Source organism: Syngnathus acus, chromosome 21 (assembly GCF_901709675.1).
Source record: "Syngnathus acus chromosome 21, fSynAcu1.2, whole genome shotgun sequence".
NCBI classification, from domain to species: Eukaryota; Metazoa; Chordata; class Actinopteri; order Syngnathiformes; family Syngnathidae; genus Syngnathus; species Syngnathus acus.
The window spans coordinates 7,446,070-7,458,563 of NC_051105.1; the positions used below are offsets into that span (position 1 = coordinate 7,446,070).

Below are 12,494 nucleotides of genomic sequence, written 5' to 3' on the forward strand. Positions count from 1 at the left end.
CCTCTTGAAGCCCAAAGTAACCGGTCAGCGCATGTAAGCACACGTTAAATGACCGACATCGACAATCATGCCTTCTGTCTCGGGTTGGGTAGTTTCTTAAAAGTCAAACTAGAAGAACAAGATTGGACTTTGTCCGTTTGATTACTTGTGCTTCATGTTCGTAATCTAACATACAATCTAATCACAAGAAGTCAAAATAACATTTGCGATATAGTGTGGAAAACTAGCATGTAACAAAACTATTTTTCTTCATATTTTCATGACAGTTTGCTCCATGTTGACTCCTGCTCGAATCAATGCTTTTTTTTTTTTCTTGCTAGCCCACATCTTTCTCGTTTGCATATCAAGCGGGAAAGCGAGATCACTTGAGGGCTAAATGCTAAGAATCTACTTTTGACAGGATGACCCGAGACGCATGTTAATGCTGCCTGAGCCTCGCTTCGAGTCAGCGCCAGTGCTGCCGTATGTACGTAATGCTTAACAGTTCAAATTAAATGTGTAAATATGAACAATCAAGCAGAAAGCCAGGCCCCTAATGACTCATCTTTTCATAACAGACACCCCGGAGCTATTTCATTTGCAATAATGTGTGCTTTTTATTCTCAAATCGGTTGCATTTCATTAGCGCTAATCAGCCGTGAAGATTATCTAAAAATAAACCAGGTTGTTTCCACGGATATTTACCACCAACACTTTCTTACGAAGTTGAAATTAATTTGTTAAAGTGCCCATCCGTTTTGACCTGAGTAGGCGTGAAGTGAGGTGAATCATTTTGCTGAAATTGGACACATTTGACAAGGTGAAGAACATACAATTGTTGCGGAGGAGCTCCGAAAATCATCTCGAGAGCGTTCTGGTTTGCAGATTGAGACCAAAGAGAGAATCCAAAAATTAAAGGGACCCGACCACTTGTTTATAGGATAATCTCTCCAAATCAGTGGTGTTCCCTCAAAGCTTCCCGCAGGGGATTACGGACAACTGCTGCACTTGTTTGGAATTGATTCATGATGTAACTCCACCGTGAAATGTTGGAAAGGATTATTATCATAACTGGTCCCTCTTTTGAAAATGCACTACGGACTTGCAAGAGTCAACAATGATGTCACTCCTTGAATTGTGCATATTGTTTGTGTTCCTACAATACAGCCATACAGACGCTCTGAAGAGTAACCTTGGACATCCTGTACAGACTGCCGTGCGTTCCATGAACTGCTTAGAAACAGTATGCGGGCCATGCTTATAATAAAATACGACTGGAATAGTCGTCGAAAAAGATTGAAATGGGTTATGATTTTAGGAAAAATATGATATTTTAAGACAGTAAAGTTTTGTTGTTTTTCGGCAAAAAGCATGACTATTCTGTTATAGTGTAGATTTTGTACTTCCGCTTATTATATTTGTGTCATATTACAAATCTATTCTGGTTAAAAAACACCTCAAATATTATCACGAGTAATATGAGGAATTTATTCTCATTACTAATATAATTTAAATTAGACCCAAATTTTCCTTTTCTTTTTCCTGTACATTTCTTTCAAATGCTTTGGTCAGAACATTACGATTATGATTTACTTCTCAAAAACATAATGGATTTTATTCTCACAGTATTACAAATGTATTCATTTGACTCAAGATTGTTTTTCTTCAACACTTGACAATGGCTTTAAAGAACTAAAAAGCACAAAAAAACCACAAATGGAATTTCTGGATAGAGGCATATCTGATGTAATATGCATAGAGTGTTCCATGAGAGCAAATTATGCAGTCTATGAAATGTCTGGGTCGATACCGTGCAACTAACAAAAGTCCCTGGATTTCCATGAGACTTTAATACACACATCATTTGCAGTAACATGCACTGAAGCTGTCTTCTTAAATCAGCTCCCATGGTTGGAATTTATGCATATTAGTCACGTTGTTGTATGCGTTATCGGTGTCTTGACTCAACGTGTTCGTCGTCATGCGGTGAATCGTACCACGAACTGACTGATGAAGTATTTTTGAAGTGTGTAACCACCAAATAGGATAAAAGAGGATAAATCACAACATGAATGGTATCTCACGCGCTTTCTGTTGATGATGTCAAAAAGCAAGCCTGTGTGCAAACAAGGTATTTGCTGTATATAATTAATATATATACCGTATATGTTTTGCAATGTTTTTGTATGTAAATCAATGACTGAAGATTTTAATTTGTAACTTGGGACTGTCATCTCCTTTTGGAATATTGCATTAAGAAGTCCAAATATATTGAGAAGAAGAATTACTAGTCAAGATTTTAACAATACTAAAATTCCCACAAAATACTATGAGTTCATTCTTGTGAAGCTACAACTTATTTTTCTGTAAATGATGTTTATTTTTGTGATCCCGTCACGAGAATAAAGCTCAAAATCTCGTATTCTTCTGAGAATTGTGAAAATGGATGTCAAAAATGTTTAGTGTATGATACGGAGGGTAAATTGTAATTTTATGAGAATAAAGTCATTTCAATGATGTCAAAATTGCCCAATAATGTAAGTTTATATGATTGCTTTTTATATACTTTATGTGAGAGACAAAAATTTCCTTTATGTACAACTTTACTCACTTGTATGAACTCTTCTAGAATGTTTTTTTTTCCCAGTGCGGCCCTCATACGCCTTAGTAATATGCAAACGTCTGGTATAGAACAAATGCACTCTGTGTCTTATTAATTTAGTTTTTGTTGAGTTGACAAAAGAAATTCTCTGTCTTAGTTTTATCCGTGCGGAATTGCAAGGACTGAAATACGATTACAAGCACTGGTAAGATTTGTCAAAGACGGTTTCTTTACAGTATATGTGCTGCTGCTTTAGTTGCTAGTTGATGAATAAAAATATATGCGTTCATTTCAAATTGCCTCTGTCTTCCTTTCAGCATGTCTGCACGTGGCCTCCAATCCCCATTGGTGTTTTTTAGGGCATTACTAAAATTAAAATGGCCACTTTAGAATTTCAAATCAGGTTTCATGGTTTCAATCAAGTAAATGGGCTGTAATGATGCGTTACATAAGGAACGCTAAGATTCGGACGATGGGACGTCACCAATTCGATATTCCGAGTGTGTCAGCAAACAACTTAAGCGGAACATGCTCAGGGCCATTTTGCAAAATATGCCTTTTTTTTTGGTGGGGCAACATTGTTGGAAGTGAAATGAGACCTCATCCTCCAAGACTGAAGCGTATATTTGCATACAAACGTTTGCTAATCAATTGTACTGTTCGCACCGCAGACGTAGCTTCAAATCAAGGTCTGGTAGCCATGGAAACCATCACTTGGCTGACAGAAAATAATAAGAGGCCCTTATACTTGTGAATTGGAGATAATTGTACCATTGGGTTTTTGACATACCACTACATCTGTTGGTCATTATTAAAACAAGAGATTGTTCCCTATTTTCAGACAAACAGCCAAAGATTACCTTTTTTTTTGACTCATCTGCTTGTCAAAACGGCAGTGTTATGTTGTTTAGCAGTTTCGCCGGGGAGAGGGGAAATTAGGGCAGATCTACATTATGTAAGCTCCAAGAGACGCGTCAAGCGCTGCGAAGACAGCGTATGACTGCAAGCCTTTGCCAAGAGAAGAAACCTTGACTATCGACTCGCATCAGGCGAGCGGACGCGGCAGAAACGCCGCTGACTCAAAGCTTCTTGATACTTGCATCTTCCTTTTCACCGCCGAGAAGACAACCGCACATCTGGTACACGACGCGATGCCTCGCGGTTGTTAAAGTCTTAGACATATGTCTCGAGCCCCCCGTGCCTGCAAGCTTTCTTAGTCATTACACTTACATGAGTAAGAAAATTGACTTATTGGGTTAGTCTGACTGAAACAAGACGATTAAAATATACGTAAACATTTTGCTCTAACTGACATCACAATTGTTGACATCACATTTGCCCGAGGGTGATCTATTATACGGGAGGCCTTTAGTAGAGTTCATGCTAAGGGAAAGTCGAAATCAAAGGGGACAAGGGATGATGGAAAATTCACAATTTAATTGATAAGTTCAAAAGCCAACAAGTGCCATTTAGTTGAAAATAGGCTCCTATCACAGCATTGTTCAATGTTGCATTTCTTAATACTACAAAACCAAACAAATCTTATGCAAAGCCCGTCGGAAATAAGATTTATTCCAGAGAACCAAAAGAGCCATAATATTACTTTTACTGCGGCTAGCATATTCTACGTTGAAAGCAGTCTTGAGGCCATACGTTATCATGTGTCAAGTGAGCTTGAGCTATGCTAACTTGCGTGAAATATTCCAAGAGAGATAATGTCGTGAATTCATCACTGAGATTCGTCGTCAGATTCTGTGAGAAAGGGCAAGTCTTGGCCATCTTGAAGATAACTGTGCAATCAGCGTGACTTGTCTCTCTCCCTTTGAAGGCTAAGGTAAGATTAGGCGTTAGTATAAGAGATGCTTGTCAAGTACACTACTCATAGGATATTAATTTTCATTCACAAGGTGTAATACTGACCATTTCAGTGTAATTTTACAGTTGTGGGAACAAATTTTACGTATCTGCCTATTGAGAAAAATCTTGTCTTTATCTTCTGTTTTTTGCCGTCAAATGACGTCAAAGGTCTCTTTAAAAGACAAAAGTTTTTTTTTTTTTTCAAATTACCGTATTTTCCGCACTATAAGGCGCACCTACAAACCTCCAATTTTCTCAAAAGCCAACAGTGCGCCTTATAATCAGGTGCGCCTTATATATGGACCAATATAGAGCCACTACAGCAGGCGTGTCCAAAGTCCGGCCCGCGGGCCAAATGTTTATATCTTATATATGGACAAAGTTTTAAAATGGGCCATTCATTGAAGGTGCGCCTTATAATCCGGTGCGCCTTATAGTGCGGAAAATACAGTAGTTTGTTCACTTCTGAATTTCTATAAACTTAGAGTCCCCTCAATAAAATGATCAGTTTTACCAAAAAAAATGTAAAAAATAATATGCATTCTTTTAATTTTCTATTCTAAAAGTAAATTATTTGCATACAAATAGTCGGCTCTCTGGAACGCTTGCATCGCCAACCATCAAGTGACTCACAAAACACTGCAGAGATGCGAGGGTCTCCTTAAACGCTATTTGTCATTAATGTAAAATCATATTTAATACTCAGCAAGGACTCCAAGCTTTAATTCATGTGAGAGCCTGTTGACGTGCTTGGATCACATTCAGACGACTTTATTGATCTCGGTGGGGGCAATTAATTTTGCAGCTTCCAGGTCCAAATGCACACTCACAAACTAAACAAACACTTAATAGGGCATACAAAACAGGTTGCAATAAATAAATAAATAACAATGAGATAAAAGCAATGCAGCAATAAAACCCCCCATAAAGAACTACAGAATTTCAGTTAGCAAATGGCTTCTGTAGTTGACGCAAATAGCAGCTGCAAGGCGTCAATTAAAAGGACGCCCACTGCTTGAGGAAATTCTTGACTAACGTGTCTGTCACTCGGTAGAACACAGACCTCTGCCAAGCCCCGCCCCCTTCAATGTGTGAGTGAGCTAGCTACTTCCTGTTTCATTATAACTATTGTATGGAGCTTGATAGTCAGTAATGGAGGGAAGATTGAGGTTAACGCATTACATTGGAACAATACAGCAATATATTATGATTTTCTTTTATTATTATTGCAGTAATTGAATCCAGTATCGGATTACAATATCGGGGCTACAAGACAAGATTGGACAAAAAATGACGAACCAATTCTCACAAGCAGAATCTCTAACTCTTAAGTAGAGGCAATGTTTTAGAATGAATAAAGAGAATATGCACATTTATCGTACAGCAAAAAGTTTTGACATTTTGGTTTTAGCTCCCCTTTAAAGGGACAAAGTCATATATTTAAAGGTTTGCCATTTAAACACCAACTCTACATCTCGCAGTAAACTTTTTGGGGACAGAAAGTACATGAAGCCGATGCCGACTTGTTTAATAGTCCCTTTACGAGAGAACGAGCTCGATAAAGCAGGATTTTCTTTCCTTTACGTTTAAGAAAACTTCCACGTACAGGCGACGACGTTGTCAAAACAATCCCGGCTCACACTGAGCTGTAAAAATGATTGAAAACCCCTGACTGCATATTCTGTCTTCCAATATGATTGATGGCGGTAATATGTCATTGTTGGTCACAGTATATTTTCACTTTGCTGGAGAAGCGCCATCAGGCGAGCCTTGCTTCTGAAAATATACGTTTTTCAGTGTTTAGGTGGGTAGAATAACTTGATGGTTTTGACAAAGGTCCATTTTGAGATGTGACCTCAAAAATGTGTATTTTTTTCATTTGACACCATTTAAACAAAACGTGACTGTTCTAATAAATTTTCCGTTTTGAAAATGGTCCCGTGTGCAGCTACCTTCTTATGATGTAACGCAATGAGCGAACAAGTTGACAACAAGCTCCAAGTAAGTAGATTGGGGTGGTGAGTTTAATCAGATCAGCGCATGTAAACTGGGAAAAGGATTGTTGTGTAGTGTCATGCTGAAATATGACAAACGTGCGTATTTGGTTCCTGGCAGCATTCAATTTCAGCTGCGTGTTGTACTGTATATTGCATTTATATGTGTGTGAATAAATTATTGACTCAGTGAATTCATGCCTGCCTCCAGGATTGCAGCCAAACACAGTGGCAGCATCCTCTCTTCGTTTAACGTCTCTGTTGGCAAAACAAAGCGAAGGGGCAGACTTCCATTTTTTTTTTTGCTATATTGAATACAAACAGCAATTTGTCTGTGTCCGTCACGTTTGTTTATGACAGTGTGATGTCTCCCTGCTGATTTGAGAGGAAATGACACGCTGCGAGGGGCTGGGCAATAAATGCAAACACACACAGGGTTGAAGAGGGGAGGGGTCGATGGGGGCTGGCTTTGGCAGGGGGCGGCATACTGCCAGTATATTCGCAACAACACAGAGCTGTTTTTGTTGAAAAGACACTAATATTCATGAGGGCTTATCCGGGCTTATGACTTGCCAAACCTGAGCGAAGTGACACAATCCCTCCTCATCCTTCCATTTAGAGAACACATACGACAGAGGAGACAATTCCAGAGAAAGAAAAGGGGATTTGGCAACATTGCGAACGGATGCTTAGAGAAGGCTTTCTAAACTGTCTGAGTACATAAGGTAATTCTCTCTGTACGCACGCAAATTAATAACATCCTCCTGTGTCAACATGACTCAGTGTTTGTCCCCCCTCACTGTCACTCACTCGGATTCACGCTACCCCGCAGAGCATTAACCTCTGCCCACGCCCCCCCTTCATATCAGCTCCGCCCTCGCCTGGCTCTGGAGCACATCAAGGGCAAATTGTAGTGCCCCGCACCGCTGATGCTGGCCTGGAATTTATAGGGGACAACAAACGGAAATACGTGAACTACACGCTAAGTACCACGGAACCTCGGCAAACCACGACCGGGAGGCTGACCTTTGATTTGTTTCAGTTTCTGAATGAATCTGTAATGTATGTTTTTCATCCATCCATCCATCCATCCATCCATCTATTTTCTTGCACACTTGTCCGCATTTGTGTCACAGGTAAATGACAGATTTGGAGGGATAAACCAATGAGACCAAGATCACTTATTTCAGAACGTTTCCCACAACAAATGTGATCTGTAAAACTAAATTTGAAAAAATCTAAGTAAAAAAACGGGAATACTGTTGTTGCAAAAGTGTGCACACCCTCATAACTTTGTTTCATGAATAAGCAATACCTTTCAAGCTCATGTCATGGAAGTCAGCACAGAGTGCTTCTTGCTTAACCCCAAGTCAAGTTCAGCTAGACTTTTCCTGACATTTGTTTTTGCTTTCGAGAAGAAACCTGAAGGTGTTGTGCTGAAACTGGATGCTATTTTGGAAACTTTCATCATTCCCTCCACCTCCATCTTAAGAAAAGGAGCAGGTCTTATTTGGGTGATAAGCAGTGTTGTGTTTGTCGCAAACAGTTTGGGAATTATGGCCCAAAAATGCTTCTCCTTGGTTTCAGTAGATATTTTTTTCCATTTTGCATGAAGTGACAAAGTTTATGGCAGTTCAAGATGACCCTTTAGTAGTCCACACATGAACATGGAACGGAAAACCCTCAAAACCAAATAAAATGTACCTTGCCCAATGATAAGGAAAAAAAAACAATGTTTACTCTGGTTGTCATCCAGAATTCATTAAAAATATATTCCACGTTGCAGTCTGTTTATCCAGGGGTTCATTTAGCCTGAATATATGCCAGTTTTTGGCTGCAGAGCTCTCGACAAATGGAAGTCTGAATGTTTGCAGCAAATTTTGCAGGAAAGGAAAAATAAGGCTGACATCAGAACTGACAGTTCTATTAAAACCTCGCTGAAGCCGATTACTTCACAACCTTACAAAGACACATTTTAACCAAGATAATTCAGCACTATATGTTATTCCCTACGTTCTTTTACAAATATGTCATCACTTTGCCCACCAAAAACTAATGCGATCCAGCAGCACAATTTAACGCTGTGACACGTATGACTGCAGATTGCGACGGAAAAAATTGAATTCCCGACCGTCTCTGGAACAACAGGCCTTCCACAGACGGGAGGAGCTGACCGCTCGGCCGTAAATGAAGTTGGCCCTGAAGAGCGGCAGTTAATCACTCATGCCTGTAGTGGAAGAGACTTATGTAGTTCGAGTAGGTAATATTTATCAGGTCATCATGCAGTTTTCAATATTTGTATGGGTGGACATAACTTCAGCATTGCATTGCATTTTATCCCTTATTAAATGACTCCTTGAGCTTAAAATGTTTTACACAAAATTAATAAGTCAGCAAAATAATTGAAAAAGAATAATGATACCACAGGTTGTAAGATATGTTTCATTTAACTTTACAACTCAGCATTACATTTTATTGTAGCTTTGTGTATGAGCTGGCACACCAACTAATTTAACTGATCACAAAGGAAAGCAACATTTTTTTTAGTTCTGTAAGGCTTTATTTCTTTGTGTAATTTAAGCATAGCAATTGAAAATTTTATTTTTAGTATACACAATGCTTGCCAGCAAATTAGAAAAAATGAATGGAAAAACATAGCTCTGTGGCCACATTAACCAGACAGAGATGAATAATAATAATAATAATAATAGTGATGAAAATGCATATTTTTCTATTTCATGCAATTAAAAAAACTACCCAGGCAATAGAGTGCAATATGATTTTCCTCAGTGCAGTGTCACATAAACGACACTGAGCCAATAAGGACTCAGGCAGAGTCCCTGGGCCAATGTGGCATCAGAATGAACACTTGGGGGCATACAGTGACCCGCATAGCTACACAGATCCACACATGCTTTTGGCATCTGGTGCACTAACATCACAGCAAAGTACATACATGCCATGCCGCACAGGGCACTGTCTGTTTAAATTATGGCTTTCCTTACGCCGTTTCACAAAAACACTTTGAGCAATTCCAGCCAGATATTTATTTTTCTACTCTCTTCTTTTTCATTCTGTTTCATTTGAGGATCACTATAATGACCAAATAATCATAATCATGATAGATTCATATTAGGCATGTGACCTTTTATGTGGGGTGATATGAGGTATCCCAAATACCAAGAAATACTTTTGCATAGCCCATCTCGTTATATATGCATTGGATGCATTAGTCAAGAGACTGGTGCACTAAATAGCAACAATAAAGGAGGGAAATGAGAACAATGTCCTACTTTATCTCAACTCTATGGTCTAAATGGAGACTGGCAATTTAAAAGTTCAAGAAATGAAAGAAATGAAAAACAAGCTTGACCATACTTCGCACACTGAAGAGCGAAAACTACCAACTACCGGTCTTACTTATTTATGGTATCATTTGAACCCTGAACCGATTTCCAATTTACTTCGTGTAGATTTTTCCAAACGAACATAATGTCACACTAGGATGGTCAAAAATGTTTCAAAAATACTCTAAGAACAAAAAATATTTGTTTCAACGTCCAAAAACATTGGGGTGCTGCAGCATAGCTGAAAATTCAAGCTACAGCCGTTGAACCGACTGTTTCCGTTTTCAGTTTTAAAAGTCCACTTTGGATAATTGCAAAAACTGTGGGGGTTTTTTTTTTTTCCAAATTGAGCCGTACTGCTTTCGCACAAAATGCATGCAAGATTTCGTGACCACACACCAGCTAACATTTAAAAAAGATGATTCTAATGTAAGACACTGGAGAGGTTGCGCCAGAGTTCCTAAAAACACTTTTCTATGTTTCTGTCTTCCCTCGCTGTGCACATCCTTGTGGGCTTTGCAGCTAGCTACAATGGAGTCGGACAGATGGCGAGGTGGGTGTGTTGGGTAACCATCTTCCGAACCCCTGGGAGCACGACCATACTCAAGCTGTCAAGCAAATGTCTTCACCCACCGTCAGATGCGACGTAATATCATGCGATGCTTTGACAGGCCGGTTTACAGTTGTTCAGACGCCCTAAAATGACGCATCGAGACATTGATGCTGATGCAAAAACTTGGTTGGAATATCGTGAAGAGCTTGCTTTCCCTCCAAACATTTATCACCTTTTCAGCAGAAGGACAACCTGTCATCTCGTTCAAATAGATTTCCCTGTCCATTTGGGACGGAACACATTGAAGGGAGTCTTTTTCGTCTTTGCACATTCAAGATGGATTTGAACATTAAGAAGACAATTTTTTGTTTCGCGTGATGCCATGTACGACAACTATCTGTTTTTGAAAAAGGACAGCTAGCAATCAATCCTTTGGAATATTTGTTTCAGAAAAATCCTTTAAATCTGCCCTTGAGATAAAGTGAACTGAGATCTTGATAGATTTGCACAGATTATTTGGTACGAAATTTCCAACGCCTATAATAAATACCCCCCCAAATTTTGAATTGCAAATTGTTGGACTTTAGGGCATTCAAAGTTCCTCTGAATTAACTGGAATATAAGTGGTGCAAAAAGGCAGATCAGTGCTTGTTGTTTTTTTAAAGCAGTTCTAAGCAGTTCTTTGAGGGATTGTTTCTCAATGTCACAGCAGAGACCTTATTGATTTCCAACATAAAACAGCCAATGGGGCCAATGTTTAAGGTCACTACATGCAAATTGCCTCTTCTACTGCGTACAATTTTCAATCAGTCCTCTTCAACGTTCAGGGATTATTTCTCTTTGTTGAAACGTGAGTCCTTCTTAATTCGATTAATGTCGCACGAAAGATGCTCGCAATAGCTGGTATCAAGGATATATCGCTGCATAAAAGTTTCATTGTCTCTATTTCAAAGCCTGGTGGAGGACGCCGTTTTCAAACGATGAACCGCATCATCCCATTGGAATGAGACGGTTGTTGCTCACAGCTCGCATGCTCGCGTTCTCCCTGAATCCGCTGGGGCAACGCGGCCATCAAGAATTTCCATAAAGTAAAGTAGCAAATAGGTCATGAATGTCATTAATATTCAAAAGGCTCCACTTCAAAGAGCGGTGCGGCAACAGCGGCACGCCACTTTTGACCATTCATATCGTTGCTCATTAACCGCACGAGGAAGCATTATGTGCTGCGGGCTATGTACCAGCGGCTGGTGGCGAGGGCATCAAAACAATTTTTACTTTCAAGTTGCCTCCTCCTTCCAGTTTGGAAATCAAGCGCGGCGGCTCCTAACGAGCTGGCGGACTGAGGCGACCCTCCGTCGCAACACGCGTCGCATACCGCTCAGTTAATCACGATCCGGCAAAGATACGATGCCGCGACCCCCGCCGTTGCTGATAGATAACTGTCAGCTTGCTCCCTCGATTTGCGAGATTTCATTACAGTGACTTCTTTCGATATAACTTGTTTTTTTATGAGGTCAAATTCATTTCTTTTGAAAATATTATGTTGAAAATTTTTTTTACTAAACTTTCGATCTGGGGACGCCCTGGATACAGAGCAGGAATTTGTATAGGATGTGCAAGATAATCTTTTTTAATGTATTACATTCTTTATTTGTTAAGAGCTAAAATGTGTGTATAATTGGTGCCGATTATAAATGCATTGAAGAAAAAGATTAAAAACACAAATAACCTTTTTACTTTCGACTCGATTCCTTTTCCTTGACCTTTAATTGCTCACTGTTTTTGGTTTCCAAATTACTTGCTTTTTCTGTCCTGTTCTGTTTTGGTTAGCATGATAGTCTTGTTTCCCAGTATGTAGTCTACTTAAGTGGTTGGTGCCTTGCTGTTTTTATATTTTTTTATTTTTTTTAAATATCAAGCTGCCACTTACGTTATTTATAGCATTCACTAGCCTGCTCTTAAGAAAACTGGATGAACACCATACAAGGAGTCCATTTGTGAGGTATAACGATCCATTATGCGGCCATTTCGCGTCATTGAAGTATTGATTCCAAGCTCATTTAAAGCTGAGCCCAAAATAGCAACATAAAGTATTTTGCAAGTCCTGTATCTGTCTGAGAGAAAACAAATGTGGCTCTTCAATAGAGTTAACACAAGTCGCA

The 12,494-nt window shown here is 39.3% G+C and overlaps 1 protein-coding gene across 1 annotated transcript in view; it reads right to left on the reverse strand.

The window, feature by feature from the left end:
- LOC119139858 (FAST kinase domain-containing protein 5, mitochondrial) overlaps positions 1–12,494 on the reverse strand; it is a 112,821-nt gene that overhangs the window by 89,162 nt on the left and 11,165 nt on the right. The gene's annotated exons all lie outside the window — the stretch shown is intronic.